Source organism: Varroa jacobsoni, unplaced genomic scaffold, assembly GCF_002532875.2.
Source record: "Varroa jacobsoni isolate VJ856 unplaced genomic scaffold, vjacob_1.0 contig00333, whole genome shotgun sequence".
In the NCBI taxonomy this organism is placed as follows: domain Eukaryota; kingdom Metazoa; phylum Arthropoda; class Arachnida; order Mesostigmata; family Varroidae; genus Varroa; species Varroa jacobsoni.
In genome coordinates, this window is record NW_019214450.1 from 100,079 (window position 1) to 123,402 (window position 23,324).

Below are 23,324 nucleotides of genomic sequence, written 5' to 3' on the forward strand. Positions count from 1 at the left end.
AATTAGCAAAACTTCCCGGCCAGCGTGTACGTGTTCCCCTCAGTGTTTTCATAGAAGAGCAAACGTGAGCTAAGCAATAGAAAATACAACGTAGGTAAGTGAGCTCGAAGGGTAGGGACGATTAAGTCAAACGTAGATGAGCAACCATCAATCAGGTACCGTTAGTTTGGATGAATGCTGTAACTGCAAGAATTTACATAATGAAGACCAGAGTTTGAAATCTACATGGCTTGTGAGAAGATTGCCGAAGTCGTAAATGGCCGCAGAATGTTGTTTCTATTAGAGTAGTCTAACACGTTTGTTGACTGAACGGTAATAGTATATAAATTAGATTGGGTATCAAAGTTTAGTGTGAACCGAACGTCCGATTTAATGAATAAACACCATCGCCTTTCCGACTCATCTCAGTGGCTCCCAAGCTTCACGGAGAATCCCGAAGCACCAAGCGAGCGAGCGACCTCCTATACGAAGTCGCAATATTGTTCATAGGCGAGAATAGGACGATGCCATTGTTTAATGCGTTTCTTGACGGCGGAGATAACTAGATAAGTAAACTATGACGATGAACTAAAGGGTATTTATTTGAAAATACATTTGATGAAACCTTCGCTACGATTCAAACGACTTTATCTTTACAGCAACTGAATTAACAGGACAAGGGTTTCTTGGTTTTCAGCTCTGTGCGATGACGATGGTATGCAATAGCGCGAAAAATATTACTTCTACTAGTACTGCCAGGGTAACTACCATTTAAGGGGTACCATCGCCACATTCAACTTGAAAATATTATTTTATTAATATTTTTTTTTTTACTATTACCACGCTAACTATAGTCCATGAACGGAAACACTAACATTTCATCTATGTATTAGAAAGGAACACTTGCTTTTCACAAAATGTCTATCGGCATACGACGATGAAACAGTACGTACTGCACGCGCGATTCCTTTTTCCGTATTTTACCTTTAACAATAGTATCGAAGCCACCACTATTTACTGTGAACGTGACATGAAACGGCCAGCTAATATATCTTATTGGCTAAGATAGTTTTGCATGAAACATCACTGACCCATATGGCTTCGCTACCCACAAGTTTACCTTCATAAAAGTTCCAGTATTCTGTATTAGCCATATTTTGTGCGAGAATATTATGACGACGCCACGCCGCTCGTGCTATTATTAGGGGATGAAAAAGCTGGTCATAGGCCAACAGTGGGCTTGACTGGGGATCAGGAAAAATTTATACAGCTATTTCGTATTTTGCACCCGATACAGTTATTGCTTCTGCAAAACTTCTGATTTCAGTAAGGAAATCTGTTTTATTTCTAAGCTTGATGATGGCTTCTGAACGACCATTTTATGCATCAAGGATCTGAAAAATAGCATTACCTTGTAACGGTTGTTTTCTAACGGTTTTAGTGTGGAAAAGTCAAATCAGACTTTAAAAGGGTGCCACCGACGCGTAAGTGTACGACATATAAATATGACGTGTTATTTGGTCGACAAGCCGTTTAGTCGACATAAAACCTAAGCTTTCTATAGCTGATTTTATATATATATATATATATATATATATATATATATATATTTAATAAGCAATTCAACGTGTTTTTTAGCGCAGAAAATTAACGAGTGGCAATATTTTTATGATATTACAGGTAGGTTCTTTTCACGACCTCAGTTACCATGAATAGCCGAAAATAATGTCCAATGGTGTGACTCATAACGCAACTACTACTAATTCAAGAATTAGACCAACTTCCGCATGTAGCACCGTAAGAAATTTTGACGCTATTTTTGTAGAGATGGGTTCAACAGGTCTCTAGCTACAAGCTTTGTATGGAGACATGTGGCGTGCTCCATGGTATTCACTAATATTGTAGCAGTCAATAGTTGTGTTTATTTAGGTCTGCAACGTATCGGAGCTATACAGATTAGGGTTTCATTTTATTAGAGGGAGCGAGTGTCGTCTCATACTGTGACATTCAAGTAAACCGGTACTCCTCGCTTCTCAGTAATGAAGCTCAAACTAATTTCACATTACTTCAATGCTACGCTAATTTTATTAAGTATATCTGTAATTATATTTAATTTAGGATAGCCTTAAGGCGAATCATGTTATTCATACATGATATGAGCACAGCTGCATATGACAGAAGGTATATTTGATATGGATACCAATGTTACCCACTGCAACGCCAATTTAGACAGCTGCACGTTATCATCTCGCGTTACTACGTGGCATCGTTGGGGGTCCTCATCTTCAATAACAATACCGATCAGATCCCCCAGAGATATAGCCGTCGAAGTGAGCGTCGTCTGCCAGGATACGTCCCGGATACAGTGCAATCGCGTGGGGCTCACACATAAACCTGGTACAACAAAGTACATTTACTGGATTTTGTTCTTTAACACAACATCTTTGTTGTACAGGATGTACCTATATAGTGGCACTGCCTTGTATTCTTGTCGCAACCGCTGGCCGTCCGTAGTGAGCTTCACCTAGCTATCATACAAGGCTTATCACGGATTATGACAGTTCTACCTCAGAGTGACTTTATAGTATCGTCCGTTACAGGCTGGCTAACCGTTCCGGGCTTACGGGCAAACCGTTCGGAGAAGCTTTACATTCAAATGCGTTCTAAGGTATGCTTCGGTGCCCGTTTGTCCAAATGGATAAAAATGTGTCAAGACAGCACAAAGCTAAGTATGATGCAAAATTAAATGACGAAGACAAAATGCAGAGTCATAAATATGCTCACACAGTAGGTCGCGGTGCAGACGAAGGTCGTTCAAGGTCAATGCATATTGATTTTACCTCATCACAGACCCTCAGTGTTTGGTCATACTGTTCGTTCGTTCGGTCGGTCAAGGCGTCGGGGTGCAGTAATATGACAATCAATGTTATCAGAAAAACAAAAAAAAATAGCCAGCAAAAATCGAGTCGGTATCTTGAATGAATGCTGCTATTAAACACGTAAAACGTCTCAGCATAAATGCTAAACGAAATATAAATAAAATTTTATATTATAAGTAGAGGTAGCATTTCGATTGTGAGCGCAGTGTTTCATTACACAAAAAACGGTTTGGATTGTGCATGCGTTTGACATAGGATATAATATTATACGGGTTTTGATCACTTCATTTTCTAACATTCCCTGCGAAGTATTAGTCTTAAGGACACCTGAGTTCCTACTCCATGGGCTAAAGCACATCGAACACTCATATAAGGTTTTCGGCTTTTGCTTTCCCTGCAGACAAAAATAGTTCACGAGGACTGAACGAAAAACAGCTTTTTACTAGACCTCTCCCTCTGTCGACTGGATAAAGATAAAAGCCCCTCAGCCGTCTGCCTGTCGGAACGTCAGTAGCATGTCTTTCTCTCTTGATGACGCTCCTCAGCGCTGTCTTCAGAATAATGGCTGTAATAGTACCTATTATCCAGCAGCATCTATACCTATACTATTCTCTAATTGGTTAGATAAAGCAAATGAGACCTATGCTGCTGTCGCAAGACGTGCGAACGGGTGTTAGGCTTCATTTGCATCCGGCATCTTCGCTCGTTGACGCGTTGAAGACATTAACATCGATCATCTTGTGCCCCTTTTTCATTTGTTAGCTTCAAACTACAACAGAATGGTTGTTTAGCTAAAGGGTTTGACGACAAGAAAAGCGGACTGCTGGTCGAAAGTTCCTTTGACAGGGCAGCGCCGCCTTATGGGTCGCAGACGACGTTCATTTCGCCTTCTGTGTAGTATCTGGAGCGGCCAATGGGTTATTTTCAGATGTAACGTTTTTGCAGCAAGTGCGAATTGACTACAGGAAAACTCTGTTTTACTGTTAGTTGTTTTAACGATATTTTTTTTTTTATAATCTATTGTTATATCGGTCTCTACCTGAGGGTTTAGATCGGCCTTTGGCGAACGTACAGGCTAGATCGAATCAACCAGGCCAACCTGTGGTATATCTTTTGCGCTCGCCTGAAAGTGAAATTATTATTATTGGACACTGCTTAAGTGTTCCATCTAGCGGCTTTGAACAGTTTGTAGGTTCGTTTTGTAGTGATAATGCATCCTTGAACTTCTGTCATTTATAGATAAGTATAAGTAATGTAAACATGCAATTAAGGACTATGAAGTTGGTGTGCCCTGCTTCTAATGGACCAACAATTGGACTTGCCGGGAGGATTTCAGTTCTGACCAAGAAAGGTAGACAATAAATAGGAACAAGGTTCTACAATCACAAAATGATATGGTTGATGGTATTTTTTTTATCACAAAATTATAAATATAATAGAATTTCTTATGCATATTATGTGCCGCGAACGCCACCCAACCCACAACTGGCTCACCATAGCATTTGTCCAACAAACTCGTTTCCACTACGAACGAATGAAGATCAATCGTAAGGCCTCATGTCTATGTTTTTCTATTAAACATGCTATACTCCTAATTTTATTTGAAGTAAGTTAAATTATGTCGAGGTAATTGTGCGTACAAAGCATATTTAAACAACTACAACCTACTAAAAACAAGGACCCATGGAGAATCAACTTCAATTGCTTAGGTTTCATTACGTGCGTGACAGTGGTTTTAACGCATCGTGCCTATTTTTTTTACGTCGGGCATTGCTATTTGACATTCCACCAGACAGCCTGCCTTTGGAAACTAGACTATAACAGTTACAACGTTCGCTGCCGCCCTTCTTGAAAGGCTATCTGATCACTTTCACAACTTGAGACATAGCGCCTTACCGGTCGGACGCTACCGTATTTGAACATGGGCGGCATGGCCTGAGTAGCCAATGCGCATCCCTAAGGGTGCTGCTAAAGTGACCACAACTGACAAGCATGACGGTTATTACCAGATATTAATAGTAGAAGAAAAAATAAGGAATGAAGGACAAATAAGTGGCTAAGGAAGATAAGATTAAGGTTTATAGTTGCTCGTATGGCTGCCACGTTGGAAGAATGCCACAGAAATCCACCCCGGCAAGACTCCCAATGCGGCCAAGTCGTTCATGTTTACATCAAACTTATTCACATAACTCATAATGCCTACCATATAGAAAACACTATGTGGTCTTCCTATTTTCCAATGCTTTTCTGTTCAGTAGCTCGCATGCGAAACCCTATAACTTGAACGTTCAGCTTGGCCATTTGGGCTGTTGGAACAGTTTCTATACATGTGGCCACATGTTAAATGCTGCACTTAACTGGAAACGTAAACCCTGTCGTCGACTTGCTTGGCGGTCAGTAAGCATGTAATGAATAAGCCCTGTCTATTTTTACGATCATAATATTGCCCCTGAGCATATGTGACACAACTAAGCGGAGAACAATGAGAAGATATTGCGAATGCCGATTGTAATCTTATAATGCAGAAGCGACACGAACGAACGACCGACCGACCGACCGACCGACGACATTTTTAGCAGTTGCAACAGAACATGAATAGTTCGATGCGCCATTTACACTACAGTTACTACTATCGTTGCCGTTGGTCACATTCCAGCATTTTGCCGTCTACCACCGCTGCACCGCGAAACTTCATCCGATGACGGCGATTGCCGCGACACTCGTCGCTGTCATTGCCACAACCGCCACGTGAGATAACAGTTGACTCCGCGAACGGCAACGGTTCGCGAGTAAAACGGTAGACGAATAGGGTAGGCCATGCGCGCATGTCTGTTTGTGCGGCTATCTGACGGGATAACGAGGCACTCGGCCATACTGCAGATAGCGCCTGCAAACGTCTACTTAATCTGGCTGGTTAAACGGACGCTTATAATGATGTGTCACAGAGGTCTCTGGCTGAAGCGGGACCTATAAGGGGCTGTTCTGCTGCGCGACCTGTCCGTAGGATTCACTGCTACTGCTACTTCACTCGATGTTACCTCGGTCAATGCTACCGCTGAAAAGACTGCACCGCAACGTGTCTTGACTGTGGTCTAGACATTTCGTGTCAAAACGAAGAAGCCATCTAATCCGTCTGCGTGCCGTCACTGCTGTTTCGTACTATCTACTGTTCTGATGCAATGTCTTCCATAACTAGAAAGACGCAGTCATCACATTCTCTAGTTTGCTTGCATACTGTATGTATATATATATGGCATAGGCTTGGCAAGAAAATCAGCCGCCGAATCATTTCCCCTCAGTCTCGTCAGGGGTTGTTGATGTTATTGTTGTCATTTTTAATATCACTTTTATTGTGTGCAGCCACCGAATGTGATCACCGAAAGGTAAGGTCAACTGGTCTTCTTTCACTGAGAATCCAAGATCTTGTTGCCAGTGCGGCGGCTACTGTGCGACAAGTGTAAGACCCGAAGACCAGATCCTTGCTGAAGAGTTAGCCAGTGATCTGTGAGCAGATAACAAGTACTGTCTACACGAACGTGTTTATACTAGTCTAATCGTTTGTTTTGAGCAGTTTGATTACATACGGCAGGTTATCAGATGATCCTCTATATCATTAGAAGCTATCAATACCGGTAGTACAGAGGAGCAACGGCAGCGATTGGCAAGAACAATGAAACGTCTCACATTACTCAGATTATTCTGCCCCCTCTTGGCAGAGTAAACAAGCTGTTGTCTTCAAACAGCGTCGGACTATTGGAGAGCCCTTAACTAAGCTCCAATACTCACTCGCTTCTACTAGATCCTTTCTGTGATATTGATCATAGCGCACAATCGTTCTGCTGCGTCACTTCATCGTTATGTTTATATATAAAATACCTCTATTTATGTACGTATTGGCTTTCTGCTTTTCCGGAATAAGCGGTATGAGGTCGTGGGCTATACAAGAACCACAGAAGAGGTAATGCATAATGATTACCTTCCGCAAGAGGACAAAGCAAGTGAGTGGAAGCAACAAGTGATAATGGTAGGTAAATGAGCAATCAGTTGCACTTTTGCCTAGGTTATTATATAAGATTTATTATCTATTATAGGCTATCTATAAAGCACAGTAGGTGCTCTTATTATCTTAAGAATGCATTATTCGTTCTAGGATGGCTTCGTATGTGTGGGACCACGATATACAGCTCTGGGAACGAGCTCTTATTACAGTTCTAACAACTAGGAGGGTACTGGTGTTTTCGGCCTCAAACTACCTTTGCTCCACGTTTGAGAACTGATTGGCCATTAGGATGTATGGAGTGAATCACGTAAACAGCCAGTCCGGTTCATTACAACCCACCAAAAAAAAAAAGCCTGAATTGTGTGTACTTTGCTACTAGCGATTTATTATGTTATATTGAATTAAATATATCGCACAAAAGGCATTGAAGCACTGAATTGCAGGTGACAGTATTATATAGTGAAGTCACTCAAAAGACTAGCTCATGTGATGGTATGGTGAGAGGGTACAATGCTATCTAACGTAATCTGAGATATAAACCAGGAGGTTTTGAATTCCCCATGTCAGTACTATGTACATCTGTGTACGAATCTGGCGGGTTTCATAACATGGGTTATAAGAAGTAATTAACTTTCTATTATAGGTCAAGTCTGTCGGAAACCAATTACACTAACGGTCAACGTTTTGCCATTAGGTATACAATATATTAAACTATTTGCAGTTTTCTACTAGCTTCTGCGGTTTTCTATCTGCGCCCATTTTCGTAAAAATAATACATCGACGATATCGCATACTGACACACATATGCCTTAATAATATGTATAATCCATAATACGGTATAACCGTAAATAAGACAAACGACATGTAAAAATTGGGCACCACACCTTTGCGATTGGGGTAGGAGCCCGTCAACATGAGCACAATCTGTGGAAATTCATTTGAATACCCTAGGAAAGAAACGGAGTAACAAACCAAAAACGCGAACGGCGCAGAACAAAAAGCCTATATGGGCATAGCCACCCCTGCCCGCCATGTTAACATTTATTTCTATTTCTTTCTCTCTGTGTTTTGTGATCACTTAAACGGGAGGCTCGTGCTGTCTAACTACTGCTTAATTTTTTCGCGTTCCACATGATGTTGTACGTGTTCCAAAGCGTCAAACGCGATTCGCGGTCGCTCGGCGATATTAAAGCAACAAAAAAATCTCTTCTTTCTGGTTTCCATATCTGCCATTACCCCAACAGTAATCACCAGCTACCGGTAACCATTTTGTGGGCCAAACTGATCTCACCCTGTTTTTCTTTTCAATTGATTCGCTTCAAGTGATAATGCCACTTGGATGTAGGGGCAACAGCGATTTGAATGTCACTCTAGCTACCCAGATCCCACCGACGGTGTCCGCGAGAACAACACGTTCACGTTGACGTTGCCGGCAAGTATGAACCGATCGTTTTACCCTACCTCGGTCAGTTTTGCAGAACTTTCTAGCCTTTGTCTTACGAGCGCTGTCGAACGTGCCAAGCCACACACACACGGTCAAATTGGGAACTATTTATTTTACATGTGGAAACACATTAAATATTTATTTCGACATCAAATTTCACCATGTTCGGTCACGTAGTTGTAGATAGTAATTGGGATGATATGGGAGGCCCTGCAAGCGGGTAGGGTTCGCCGTTAAGAGATCTTGAGCTCTGTTAACGAAGAACGAGGAAGGAACTAATCGAATTTACTTGCATTGTCTTCAGTGAATCATCTACTGCTGGCAGTCGTAGTCAACCAGTGCCGTCGAATACTGCGCCACATCATCGACAGGCACAAAGCTCTCGTAAGAAGATGTTTGTACCATGAAATAATGGATCGACGCGTCTGCCATAACCCTGAGCAAGTTACTCTACTTAGCGTCCGAAAACTGAGCTAAACATGACAACCAGGCAAGAGATTACACCTTGAGTTTACGGTGATGTGACATGTGTAAGGAAAGATGGAAACATTTTTTCAGCAACCATTATGTTGAACGTGGCCGAGAACGATGAAAAATATCTGGGTGGGTACAAGATAGTCTATTTTGGTTCATAGAAATCAAATAATTTTAACGAAGTTTGCTATGGGAAGCTTAAATAAACAAAGGAGCACATGAACTTAACACAGACAGATCATCTGCCGTCGAATATTTATAAACCCCATGCAAGCAGATACATTCATTGAGTTATATCGAACTTTATTTTGAGCAGATAGGCAGGAACATTGCTCCTTCCATTGGATCGTGCCTATTGTACACCATATGTATACCACAGGAAGGGCTTGAAGGATTTACTAGAACACCGATCACTGCTTAATTCCGTAGAGTTTTTGTGCTTGCCAAATGTCTATATACAAAATTTCTATAACCTTAACTTGCAGCTTTTGTAACCTCAAGTTACTTAAAGTTAGGAATGGAATTGATCTAGCGTCATGCGTGTCAATCAATCAGAGAGTATCTGAAATGATTCATATTATGACAGATCTGAATCAATCATACCCGTTTCACAACATGTCTCTTGTAATGATCGTTTTTCCTATGAGAGTAAGTATCAGCAAAAAGGCATAAAAACAAAGGTTAACAGCCACAGTTCAGTGCTTTATGTTGGCACACTCTTACGTGGATTCCCTGTATTGAATCGGACCCAGTTCAATAGAGGCTGCTATAGAGGAAAAATCATTGTCGGCAATTGTAAACCATTACGTCGCCCATCGATTCATTCTGTCAAGCGAATCAAACAGACGATAAACAAAGCGATAGTTGAAGCTGACAGGACTCTGCTGTGTCTTACCTACCCCGGGTGATTGATTAGTAAGCGAATTACTTACTACTTCTTACGAGTACCTGAAGACTATGCTTTGCCGGTAGCAACATACCATAGACTATTTACTTTGAATACCTGTTTATGTACAACCTGTATTATTGATACGCTTTACGAAAGTTGTTCTGCGAGGTCTAACGATTCAATTTCAAGCTTCGTCCATTATTCAGCCCTCGGAGCACTCTTTTATGAGATTTATAAGGTTACGTTGTTTCCCTAAACAGAATAATACCACTGTTATTTAGACTGTCGAAAATGAATATGGTGACAAACAATATAGGATTTTGCTACTATTAGATATGTGTTAAGTACGCTGCAAAAAAATCGGACTGTCAGTATATACAGCTAATGTAAATTATCGTGATTTACTCATGCATTAACCAAGCGTGCAGTATGCCAACAGTCTTTACCGTTATACCTGGGCAAGCCCAGTTTTAGGGAAATTTTCTTCTGAACTTATAAAGCATATGTACATGTGTTTAAAAAATGGCGGTTCGGTATCGGACACTTTATATCGTTCAAGCTCGAGGTGGCTACGTGTTTGAAAACATCCCTATAATTGGGCATTTATATGTTGTTAGTATTACATGGCATCATTTCGAGCCGGCAGCCTGTTCCTTAGAAAATTATGTAGATTTCCATATTACAGAAACGTTGCTTCAATATCAACCCCACGTTACGTTATACGTAACGTGCTAATTATTGGATCATACGCGAATAAAATGCATATCGATCATGAACCGAGCAGCACAAAAACGTTTTCGGTTAATAATAATACCTTATCGGTAGTATCATCAAATACTTTAAACACAAGTACTTGATATGATAAATTTATCTAGCTAGCTTAGACTACTCGCTTCAATGAGTAAATAAAGCTGGCTAAATAATGGACAAAGATAATGTGAGAAATGGTGGCCAGTTGACGATGATTTGGTTAACTAGTAATGAGACTTCTGCCTCACTGCTCGTTAAACGTGTGCAAGGTCACAGGTCTGATTCCGGTTTAGATCTGGGGCCGATTCCAGTTCTGGAGACATGCAGGTGCGCATGGGAAACATTCAGCTTACGCTTGGATAATACCTTTTTGCATCGTGCAGTTCTGGGAAGATGCGTCACCGGGAAGGGCTGTAGAACTATCTTATTTCCTTCGATACAACATCACTTAATGGTTGCAGTTCGCAAAACTACCTTCTTCCTTTGGAAGACAACGTCGACGAAGATGTTCGCAGAGCCAAGTTCTCCCTTCGATATTCGGAAACTTATTAGCGCGGCATCAGCCTGTACATATCGACGAAGATGTTCGCAGAGCCAAGTTCTCCCTTCGATATTCGGAAACTTATTAGCGCGGCATCAGCCTGTACATATCGACGAAAGCCAGTTTGAGTAGACATTTAGTCGCAGAGCTGCTAACCTGTAGCACCACTGTGATACTGTGTTATATATACAAAGCAGCTAGGGGGACGATGTTGTACGGGGGAACATGGCTGGGGGTGACGCACACTAGGCCAGTATGGCCATAACAGCAATAACCCCAATGCTAATAATGTCGGCTGCGGACAGTAAAATACATAATGCAGCAGCGCATGGCCGGCAGGTATAACAATAAGCATAGTAATAACGATGATAGTGATAACAACAACAATAAGATGATAATGATCACAATTATACAGGCAAGGGTTAATGGGGTGAGCGCGGCGCTCACAATGCGCTCACTGCATCTGTCCCGCCGAAACAGATACCACTATGGTAATAATGTGTACAAATTATATAACGAGCAGAAATCCCGTCTTCCAGCATCATTGTCGTCTCGTTGGGTCCGGTGTTTAGCACACAAAGTCTCTCTGTCTACCTTACTCGCTGTTATTGTCACCGCCGCCCCAAAAAGTGCCCTCCACCCAGCATCGGTTTAGTTAAGCAGGTCATCCACTAACGCTGCGGATCGAATGGATCGACAAATGAGTTAGTTGCGATTGAAGTACTGTCCGTCTGTACGTGACAGGCGCACGCACGCGTACGTGCGTGCATTCGTCTGTGACTGAGTAAAACGTCTCTAGAAAGATGTATTACTTGTCTTGGCTCATACCGCAGCACGGCGCTGTTAGTTACGGCTACGGTGGCCACCGGCATCGTCACTATCTGTTAGTTTCCTCTCCGATGGTAGCGCCATAGCCGCTGCATCTGGTGGAACGGTCCGCCATTAAAATACCCGTAGTGAATGTGTACCTATGTGTCGGTGCTTGGCGCCTATCGCCGCCGTAGACAAGCGAACGGTGGTCGCTTTATACTACTTACACATGATGCGATGGTATGGTTTATCGTGGGTGAAGGTCTTGGTTTCTGCGGCCAGACAGCGAATCGCGCTTGCGACCACCAAGGTACTTAACTGACGGGGAGGCGGGGGGTTGGATGATAGTAGCACGTCTAAATATCTACAATTGTCAGTGAGCAATTTCTTCTGTAGCACGTTAGCGAGCAGCGCGTTACTCAGTCGGTTGGGGTGGAAGAAATACAGTAGAAAGCAGCCGACGGAGGTGGTGATGAACGAGCCTCTTCGTCAGAGGGATTGGTCTAAGAATTAACAGGGACAGCTTCATTTTCTTCATGTTGAGCAGCATCCGGACATTAGTTGCCGTCGGTGCGATGGCGCCGCTGGTGTAAAAAGAACACCGCACTAGGCTTCATCAGTGCACAGAATCTTCCAGGTACATACCGAGCGTTACTTCGCTTCCGGTGGAACTAGATCGGGCACGACCTTGCTTATAATATAGCGTCATGCCACTAACCGACGCCAGCAATACCCAAATCACTGGCTGGCTAATGAAATGCTCAGCAGCCCAGCAACAAAGAACAAAAGCAAGCACTGGATTAAAGTAGAGCGAATCAGGCGGACTTCTATCGGATCCCTGCGACCTAGTACGTACTGTCGACTGTAGGGAGTGCCTATAACAATTGATAATACGTACATGCAGCATTTTCACATGTTGATCGAAACGAGAACCACTAGTGTTTTTTCAGCGGGAAAAACATGGCAGGAGAGAGATCGTTGATCAATATTTACTATATTGAACGTACAACTTTTAGACATTCACGTTTTAGGTCGAGTGACAGGCAAGGGGTATTGCTAAAGGCTATAATCGGGCTTTTTTGCGATTGTTTGCGCTATATTACATTTGCTGTGTATATTAGATCCTCTCTTTCTCTCCCCCTCTCTAGAATTTTCTCTTCTTAAGAAGCTGACGACGTGAATTTGCCCCGGTCGCGCAATTCCTCCGCAGATCGTTGTGCTGACTTGCGCTACTTTGCCCTGCTTAAGTTAAGGGTCACAGTTGCTACCATCGCTATTGCTACCGCTGTTGTTTTGTTGCTGTCGCTGCTTCTGCTGCCCTGCTGACCGAGAAAGCCAATTTTTCGCGCGTGGCCTTAGTAGAACAAGCATTGTTATTGTAGATGCAGCACCTATCGCTGCTGCTGCAGTTGTTCAATGTTCTGTCCATTGTTGTCAATGTGTGCTTCAGCGGACCTTTACAGACTTTTCCCTGCTAGGGTTGAATAATGGGGTTCAGTGCGGTGCGATATGTTATCCACGATGATAGCTACTGCGGCGTATGTGATTGGTACGATGACTTGGAACGTGGTTGAGTTGTAACTGGTAAAGGGAAGTTCTTGAACTTTTACCTCTTCTGCACGTTCTAGCTAAAACGCTGTGGACTGATGCGTGGCTGGTACGTGAAGGACCCTATCCTACGGATTGGCGACAGAGGACCCTTATCATAGGCTCGTACATTTGGCTGAATAAATGTGGCCAATAACTAAATCAACTACGGTAATTGACTAAGCAAAACCAGGAAGAAGAAGCAAACGAAAAGGTGATAGCAGAATGGAACTTGTTAGTACAGTTACTAACCTTGTATGACGCGGATGATTCTTGCAAGGCGTAATTGAGTAAATATGTTTAACGAAACTATTAAATTAATAACTTACTGTTCAACTATAATTTGTATGATATGATGGACCGATATTAAACAGTTATCCTTTTTGTGCTTAATATTGTATGAAAGCGTTGTTTTTTTTTATTTACTGTTACCGATTAGTTTCGTTTGACGTTAAAAAAAATTCTACCGGAACCATATAGACCTATAAGGTACCTCTCTTCCGACACTTGCGAGGTAAAGTTTCCTGCTACGCCAATGTTTCATATTAAACAGTAGAATTAATTCAAAGAAAAAAACACTACATTTTGCCGTTCCGTGACGTAATTCAATCATGATATAGCAAATTCATCCTTTAGTTATGGATTAGATTGCAGATTTCAACGCATCTACCAATAACAACGGCAGGTATTATACTCGTGCAGATTTTAACGCAAGAAGGGCATCGCATTTTCCCTATTGCCCTAATAAGATGTGACTAACTCTCGCAACTAGATCTGCCATCCGATTCTTCTGAGGACGTAGTAATAATGCAAAACAGGTATCCAACATAAACAGTGGCCCTGATATACTCAAGAGCTTAATAAAGATAGTCAATGATCGTCGAAGCACTTCGATAAAGGTAGCCGATTTTCTCAAATGTAGAATGTTTCTCTCGAACTTGATAAAATTGGACTATTGAAGATCATAGGAGGGCGAATGTACGAATCATCTGAAGTATTGCCCTCAAAAGAAAGATGTCGCTAACTAAAAAGTCAATGATAAAAAAGAGCGCCAAAACGTCGGAGCAATACCGCTGTGCTATCTAAAATTATAATGACAGCAAATAACTGGAATAACATCAGGTACTATGAGTCCTTTTTCATTTTCTGCCTGGGGAAAGAATATAAATGTGACCGTTGGACCGTGACGTTTTCTGCGCTGCGAGGATTAATCGCTACGGGATTTGCAGATGATTAGACCTCTGTTTGCAAGTCTATATTCCGTAGATGTATGCCAGTAAGTACATCACACTTGTATCGGTTAGGGTAGACAAATCATTGCGTACATAGATTCAGAACATAAGGGACATATGCCTTGAGGCTTACGCCAGTATCTGTCAGTTTGTCGATAAGGTGTATTGTTATTACTGCTGTTTGTTTTGTTTTGCTAGGCAGATCTATTGACCTTTAACTATTTACGCTGGAGCATACTTGTTACCATGGCGACTAAACGTAGCGGATAGTGGATCTAAAGTGCATCACAATGGCAACGGGACAAAAAATGTTCCGTTTCTATTCGACTGTATCACTAATTCCAGGAAGGATTCGAGTTTTGATTGTGTCTCAAACGAAGGCGGCTAGCCATTTATTGGGGTAAGACGCTCTATTGACGACCGTTTGTTGTTTAGGCCCGCAGGTTTAGCGATCGAAAAGAGTGGTACAAAGCCAAAGTGGTGTACAGGTCAGTTCCTCAGTTCTTTAGATGTTCAACGCTTGACGATATTCTTCGTTGACGAACCTCCCTCTGATGGCAAATAAAGAGCGCCATTCATTATATTGCAGGACATCGACTGCGATCATTAGTGATACTGAAGCCGGAGGCGCTGTAACACAAGCAACTCAGCGAACAAACGGTAGTATACGTCAGTCGTAAAACAGCAAAGCGATCATGCACCAAGGTGCTTCTATAGGTGCATATTTAAAGTTTGCGCGCGCACCCGCCCACTTCGTCTGTGCGAATGAAGAGCTTCATGACGGCACTCTCGCTAGGAAAAATCGGTTGCCAGAAAACGATAGATTTCCAAACAGAGGAACGAAAAAACATCGCGAGGCATGGGGTCGAAAATATTGTAGATCTGCTAGCAGCTCACTAGGACAAGCGTTCGACAAGAGCGTCTAGAACGATTTAATGTTCCTACACGTTTTTTAACATAATGTACTAAAGTGCAAAGTCAACTGAAACCTGGTTGTAGTTCATAGACGCTACTATACTTAAGGAAGCATAGAACGAATGCATAAGAAGCTTACGTTGAACCATACAATACGTCTGCTGTGCACCTAAAAAGCGCGAAAGTTTTACGTATTCTACGTTTATTGGAAGCTGAAGTAACATGACTGGTTTTAATTATCGATATTATGCACTGGTCTGCGAGAAATGTGGCTTGAAAAGTGTAAAATTATAAACCTGTATTATACATTTATTTTATCGCGTATACAACACCGTAGCACTTATCTGTAGCGTCAACTTATGCTGGATGCATAGATGCGCGGATGGCATTGGCATGTAGTAGCAAAGACGACATCAGTTCCGCGACCCAACGTCCTTGGACATGAAACAACTCGCAACGACGTCATTATAGAATAAGAGGTATAATAATCGATATTTTTTTAACCTGTTTCTTGTTCGAAGCACTTTTGTCAGTAACGTACATATCTTCAGAACAGCAGTTTCAGATGCGCTCAGTTCCTCTGGACGGCTGATTATTCCGCTCGATTAACAGTGCACGTCGGTAAACTTGTTCGTTCGGTGCATCGTTCTGCCTGTAACTTAGACTATGCTGTACGGTACACCCAGATAAATCGACGGACCGACTGAAAGGCGTACGCACATTGGAACGTGTAAACGACAGTGAATCAGCTTAGTCTATGACTATGAACAGCAAGATGGACGATCAAAAGCGAAGGAAAGTCGTCATATCTTCTTCCCTTTGTAGTTGTGTCTTGGCACGTCGCGCTGCGGGTTGATACTTCGGCAAAATAAAGATTCTGGCCAAAGATTGATACTGCTACAGCCAGTCAGCCAAGTAGCCGCTCTGATTGTTTGGAAGCAGGATTAAATCTTTCGTATAGATAAACATTCTATAGTAGTCACTTCTCGCAAGAGTGCAGCCGGTACAAAGTGACTCAGCTTGTACCCAATGACACCCACGAGCGCGCGGCTGAAGTGGAAGGGTCGAGTGCGAGTGATTAATAATGCCATACCATTCCGGACACGTTATCGCATACGGCTGTACGTAGATATAATTTAACGGCCACACAGATGCCTGTCAATGACATCGTTTCTTTCTATTCGTCTCTGTGCAGGTGGATAACTACAGTGTCATAGTAAAAATACTAATAATAGGAAGACTAATTCTATGTACATCTGTGGGTCGATAAAGCAGGTCGATAAAGCATGGCCATTCGAACAAACAACTAAACAATGAGACAACGAGGCATCCAAAATAATCACGGCAAGATAACAAGGTCTACTAAGTTGCATCAATTCACCCTCTCCAGCTTTTACGTCAGCCGGGTATATAGACATATAGTTAAACAAGTATTGGCCGTTTCTAAGCCAAAAGTACCCTTTTTTTTATTTTTCAAAACCATATAACAACTGAACTAGATATGCGACATCTTGATCGATGGCCGTCTGCTATTTTTCTGGCAACGTCCTAGTCTCGTTACTCTAGAACTTCCAGTGATTTCCAGACAAAAAAATTGTGACAAGTGATTTTACCGAATTAACACCATTAGGATGATCATCTGAAGAAGACGGTGTGAGGCCCGTACTGTATAATCAGTGCAATAGGATTTTCCATCGAAGTTCTTTCCATTTTTGCCAGATAGCTGAAGATGTACGTAGCCTGATACCGTTATGGTGAAGAACGACGCTTTTTCTGTTCATGTCGATCATTTTTTTGTTCACTGACTCGTGTGTTAGTTATTGGTACTAGAGGTTCGAATCAATCGTCGGCAGCGACTGTTAGTGTATGATTCCTTTCCAATGTCAGTCTGGACCCTGATAGATATGGTGGAGCACATTTTTATTTGCATTCTATTATTATTGTATGTTACCCGCTCTTCATGACTCAGAGACGGCTCGATTTCATTGCATCGATGCAAGGTTCTGCGGATGAAAATACGATCGTGTGGTACCTAAACGTTGAACTTTTTCCGAGCCAGCTTCTTTCAAATGGTTAAACTCTGTGTAGTAGTGCAGTTCATTGGCGATATCATGGCAAATACCGTCTTGCTCAACACTTGCAATTACTTCATCAACTTTTTTCTAATTGGTTAACCACTACGAGAAGAGAAGCGTCTTTCACACCGAAATCTTCAGAACCAACGCGACAGACCCCTTCTTGAGCCGCCGTTTCCATTGATCCATCTTGACTGTATACAGGATTTTTTTCTTTCATGGGCTTGGGCAGCATTTGTGGTTTTATCGTAATAAAATTGTAAAATACAGCAGTTTTTTTTTGCAGAAATTTCATTCACTTCAAAGTGTTTGACCTTCAGTCTGAATGAAAGCGTTTTGACAATCTATAATTTATGTAATGATACATCTACTACTGCCAAATTTCAGCGTTCAAATAATACGAACGACGGCCCCACGCAACTCATATTACCTGATATATGTAGCTTTAAAGTTATCTAGGTAGAAAAATGGCCAATAGTTTTTCGACAGGCCAAGATGTACCTGTAGATGGTGGTTCTGGCCAAAAGTCAAAGCGTGTCAATGTTGATCGTATGCTCCAACGGGGCAACGGCGAAGATCGCCCAGAAGTTTAGCGATAAAGTGCCGTTGACTGTTCTTCCGTTTTTCGAGCGATGCTGATAACCCCATTTCTATTTTGCTTTTCTATGTCGCCTTTGGATGTACTCTTTCATTTAGCTGCAGTTAACATCGATACTAGTCATGGTTCTATCTAGAGGGAACAAAATTCACTACGAAGAATGAAAAGCATTAACTAATATCCCCAAGTAGCCAAAGGAAAAGATCTGGGGGAATACACTATAACTTTGGTCCGTAGCTTTTGTTTGCTTTCACATTTACTTGCAACCGTAGCGGGAACATACGTATGACTGTTCTATAAAAATCCTAGCTTTCGTGATCTATAGCTGCCGTAATTGATGGATGGCCTTTAGCGTTAACTTTGCCTTTCCTCGCTCGAGAAAAAGAAAAGGAAAGCCAAATTCTCGAAGTACTTGCGGGACGGCTTCAAGGGATTTCGGAAAAAAAGATTCGAAGTAGAAGTTTAGATGAGATATCATACACAATATCCATCTTGATGTGATGTGTTTTCTTCATAGAACATACATTTACATCTGGTTGTGCGATCACGCAGATGGTTTATCGCATCAGCATTTGTCTGAATTCTGTCAAGACTTCACTTACAAATGTCTTATATGCATTTATTGAAATCGACTGAAAGTTAATACCTAGTCCTGCGCGGACAACTTTTGACAGCATGTCGCGTACGAGTAACTTAACCTTACAAGCTACCTAATTACTTAGAGAAAAATTATCCGCGTCTAAGTAGAACCCGTATTACCGAACCGTTTGATTAGCTTGTGCCGTTCGGCATGGTAACACCTTTCTGATGTAACCAAATACCGAAGAGAATCCGTCCGGTCGCATACCGACCTAAACTTACCCCGATCTTCTTTAATTTGTTCGAATCGTGAATTTATCTTCAAGGGTCAGTTATATAATGTATATATTACGACTTGGCGAAGCAATTAAAGTTGATTCAAGGGCTACGTTTGAACGATTTTCTGCACTTACTTTCGTGCATATGCGCGTTTTGTGCGAACCAGTCGCCTGAACGTTTGCGTCTTCCGATGGTCTTACTGAATACGCTTCTCAAGAAGTTCGAAAGAAAGAAGCCAATGCTTTTCTTTGACAAACGTGTGCCGTATATTGCCTTCAGCTTCATGCGCGTACGTTTCACCATATAAGGAATAAAGGACTCCTCTTAAGCTTGTTGTCCTTGTCAGACAATATACAGTGTACGACCTGGCTGTAGTCGTGCTTGCTAAACCGAATCAAAACAATCATAGAGAAATATCTGAAGAGGTACATTCAATCCGTTGATATTATTACACCAAATACCGTTCTAATTATAGCTAAATATTATTATTACCATCCGTCTCCTTTTATACCAGTCGTTTGCTTATGGTAATATCGTATTAGAAAGCAAGGCATCTTCCATTCGTTCGGCTTCTCCGGCTGGTACTTTCTTCCGCTCGAACGTATTTAAATTTTTGCTTTGTCACAGCAGGGCACTGGTTACAATTCCTTCTTTTCTAACGCAAAAAAGGCGAGTAGTGTTGTTTAAGATCTTAGGATAACTGCAGTTTTTTTTTTTTTTTTTTCAATCCATAGACATAAGTGCTAGCCAGCATACAGCAAACAGAGTTTTTCTTCATTCGTGCGTGATAAAGTGAGCCCTTTTTTTTTTTTATAAGATGCGGTAAGCGCTCTGAAATATAATATTTCTCCTATATTTCCCCCTTGCCATAGCCTTAGTGGTTTTTCTGTACGCGTATATCTTGTTCCTTCGTCAGAAGAAAAGCAACAAAAATTTAACTGGTACACGAGACGAAAGCATGTAGAGCATCTAAAATAACCGGCGAGCGAGGTGTATGTATGTGTGCCTGTCACACCGGTCTCCTGAGAGAATTGTTGCTCAGATGCAGAGAGCAAGCAGACTCTCAAATTAGTCGCATGACAGTAAAAACAATAAACCCTTAAACGTAAAAACGTAAAAACAGCGATAGTCGAAGCTCAGCGGTTCCAGATCATAGGCGCAATATATATCGCCACTGGTACTACCTGAAATATGTGACTTTAAAGTTATCCAGCTAGAAAAATGGTCAATAGTTTTTCGACAAACCAATATATAAATAACGAAAGTAACAGCGCAGCAGCTGTGCAAGCACAGACAAAGACATTTGAAGCACATCAGCAGCACCGTGAAGCGCGTCTGAAGCACATTATGAAGTGCATGTCTGGAAACAACGGATAGATATTGGCAGGTAAAAGTGCACTAGCGCCATCTGCCCATCCTTTAGTGGCAGACGCTGAGGAGAATGGCCGTGACACGCCGCATGGCTGAACTGAGAGTCACGGAATGCGGCAGCAGGAGGCACTGTAAATATAGAAACCAACCGGCCAACGCTTGTCTGGGGTTGATTTGATTTTGATTTTCCCAAAACGACTTTGAGTTGAGAAGTACTCAGTTAGGCGAAACAAAGCTTCCGCTTTTAGGGTAATGGATCGACAACGTCAAAGCTGTACCGATGTTCAGCCCCTAATAAATAAAACACTAACGTGTTTACAGAAATACCCAGGGGTTCTATTTATTATAATGGATAGACAGGCTTTATAGCATGATTAATAGCGACAGTATAGAGCTGATTTATGTGCGAATTTGTCATAGAAGATTGTAGCGGTAGCCCAAAGAAGCGCGGATGCGTTACCATGGCCGATAATAGCCCAGGGAAAAGCAAAAGGGCAAAAACGAATATATAAAGCTATTTCAGAAGCAAGTCTATGTAATTAAACGATGACAAACGCAATGGGTACACACATATCTGCGAATATATACGCAGATTCGTATAAACTATGTGCAACTGATGTATATCCGTAACGTGACAGTAATTAAAAAGAATACTTTATGTACATATCTATTCTCACATCGTGTATATTCGCATAAATAATTAGTTAATTTATTATCCCTCTATAAGAAAAGATACAAGTTCAACTTGATTTTAAAAGGAAACAGTTATTAACCGATTGTCGCCAGTTGGTGAAAATGTGCTCGTCATGATTAGCTTGAACGTTTTCAGCTTACCGTTTCAGCAACCTAACCTAACCTTACGAGGAACAGAATCTGACGAGATTCCGACAGAAGGATAGCCAAAAAAAAAGCCATCTTTTCAGTGAAAAAGCACTTAAGCATGAAAATATAAAATAACACAACTTTAGAGAAAACTAATTATTATATCTACGCATTAATATTCTTGAGCTGAAACTTTGTGGACCTATTATTCGCTGAACTATGCCCCGTTTGGCATCGTGGGTATTTATGTTTTCTCACATTTCCACGACAAATGGCATTGCTATAATACACTTTAATGCTAGAAAAATTAGCTTTATAAGATACTAGCCCATGAACGGCTCCCGGACCATCTTTAAGAGATTTTTGATAACTATTCAAATTTTTTTTACACGAAACAGAATATATGAGCAGCTACTCGTAGGGACTGCTTTATGTGGATTTCAATAACCTTTTTCGGCGGCTGTCGTACCACATCAGCCACAAAAAAAAGCCTAACACATCGAGAGAAACCACGCGCATGACGGCAAATCCTATTTTTGGGTTGCAAGCTAACTCATTGGCTACCAATGAAATTTAGAGCCGGGTTCTTCTTATCATTGCCACCAGGGCACGTAAATGGTGTGTAATAAAATATCAAGTAAATTGGCTAAGTTGTTGTTGTTTCACGCACAGGCACACAAAATATAACATAGTTACGACGATAAACTAGCTCTATTATATAAAAAGAGGATCTCTTTCGATATTCTATTGTTAGTTAATCGTCACAAACTTAACATACATATAAGTGCGTATAGAGTTGTCGTCAGTCTTATCTTTGTTGAGTGTGTCCAAGCATACGATTACCTTCCCATTATTTGCTTTTTTCCAATCTTCTTTATAATAAAAAAAAAAAAACAACGGTACATCGGTTAGATTACCGTCATCAGTGGTAACATCAAAGTAACGTACACGTACTCTCGATCTACAAAAGATCGACCGATCAAGTGATACACAAAGACCCGCTGGTACATATCGGCTAGTGCTTATCGCTGTTGTCGCTTGTTACTCTATTGAATGATACGCCCATGTAGATCTGTGCACGCCCGTGCACAGAATCGATGCTCCGGTCTAAATACAATACACAACAGTTGGCAAATATATATGTGTGTACGAATGGATATGCTTACCTCTCACTTACGTGTAGTAGTCATGTTGGAAAGTTGACGTTGCTTAGCGACACAAATAACGTATCGGAGTTATCAGTGGCTAACATGGGGGCCAGTAGAATGCCACGATGGTTAGGGATGGCTTAATTTTCTAGTCTTCGTTTGATCTGTACCGCTAGAAAAGCGGCAAAAAAAAAGGAATTATATTGAAAGGTTCGGATCATGGATGATCGACCACCCGTGCTATTTTTAAGTGGCACAACGAACAATTTGCTATCGACCTGACGAGGGGAAGTTTTCCTTTCGAATACCATATTATAGTTTGAAACAACGTCCTTTTTCGCTGAATGTTTGCGTCAAACGCAGAAAACTCGTAACGCAGTATAGACAACAAGCTTCCGGGCAAATAGAATGATTGCGGCAATTAATCAGAATGAGTAAGTTCCGAATCTACAGAAAAAAGCTCGAAACGATAGGCCCGTGCGCCCAGTAAATACGAGATACGCAAACCCTTTCATTCATCAACGTGCTAAGCAAAACCTGAACTGCTGCGATGGTGGGTTACTTGAAACTGGAAGCAAAGTTCATATATGTCCGAAATCTTTTCATTATCTGAATATTTCTAAATAATTCTGAATAAAACAGAAGGAAAGCTTAGGTAATCAAGCGAACTTTGCTTGGTAAGCAAGCGTTGTTGCGAGCACCTCTATGACTACGTTTATTTGGTGCGTTCCAGACCGCTTACTTCAACGGTTAGAGAACCCGCCATGTTACAAGACATAGAAAAAGATCTTTAATCATGTCTTTGAGGTATTATAACTAGAGCTGATATGACTGTTGTTAATTGTAAAAGAAGCGTTAGCTTCCTTCTGCCGCCGCCCCCGACGTGCATGCACGCCGTCGCACTGCTCGTGGACATATAATCGTTGTAGTGCTGTCTAATAACTGGGCACTA

The 23,324-nt window shown here is 41.5% G+C and overlaps 1 protein-coding gene across 10 annotated transcripts in view; it reads left to right on the top strand.

Annotated features, from left to right (window-relative positions):
• Positions 1 to 23,324, top strand: part of LOC111271076 (uncharacterized) — an 88,686-nt gene that overhangs the window by 18,435 nt on the left and 46,927 nt on the right. The window contains exons 1-2 of one of the 10 annotated variants that reach the window (XM_086972782.1): positions 6,241 to 6,882; positions 8,607 to 8,905. The exons of 8 other annotated variants lie outside the window; for them this stretch is intronic. The gene's annotated coding sequence lies outside the window, so the exon portion shown is untranslated. Of the gene's footprint in view, positions 1 to 6,240; positions 6,883 to 8,606; positions 8,906 to 23,324 lie in introns of those variants that run through there. One more of the 10 variants, XM_086972778.1, reaches the window with a different exon arrangement.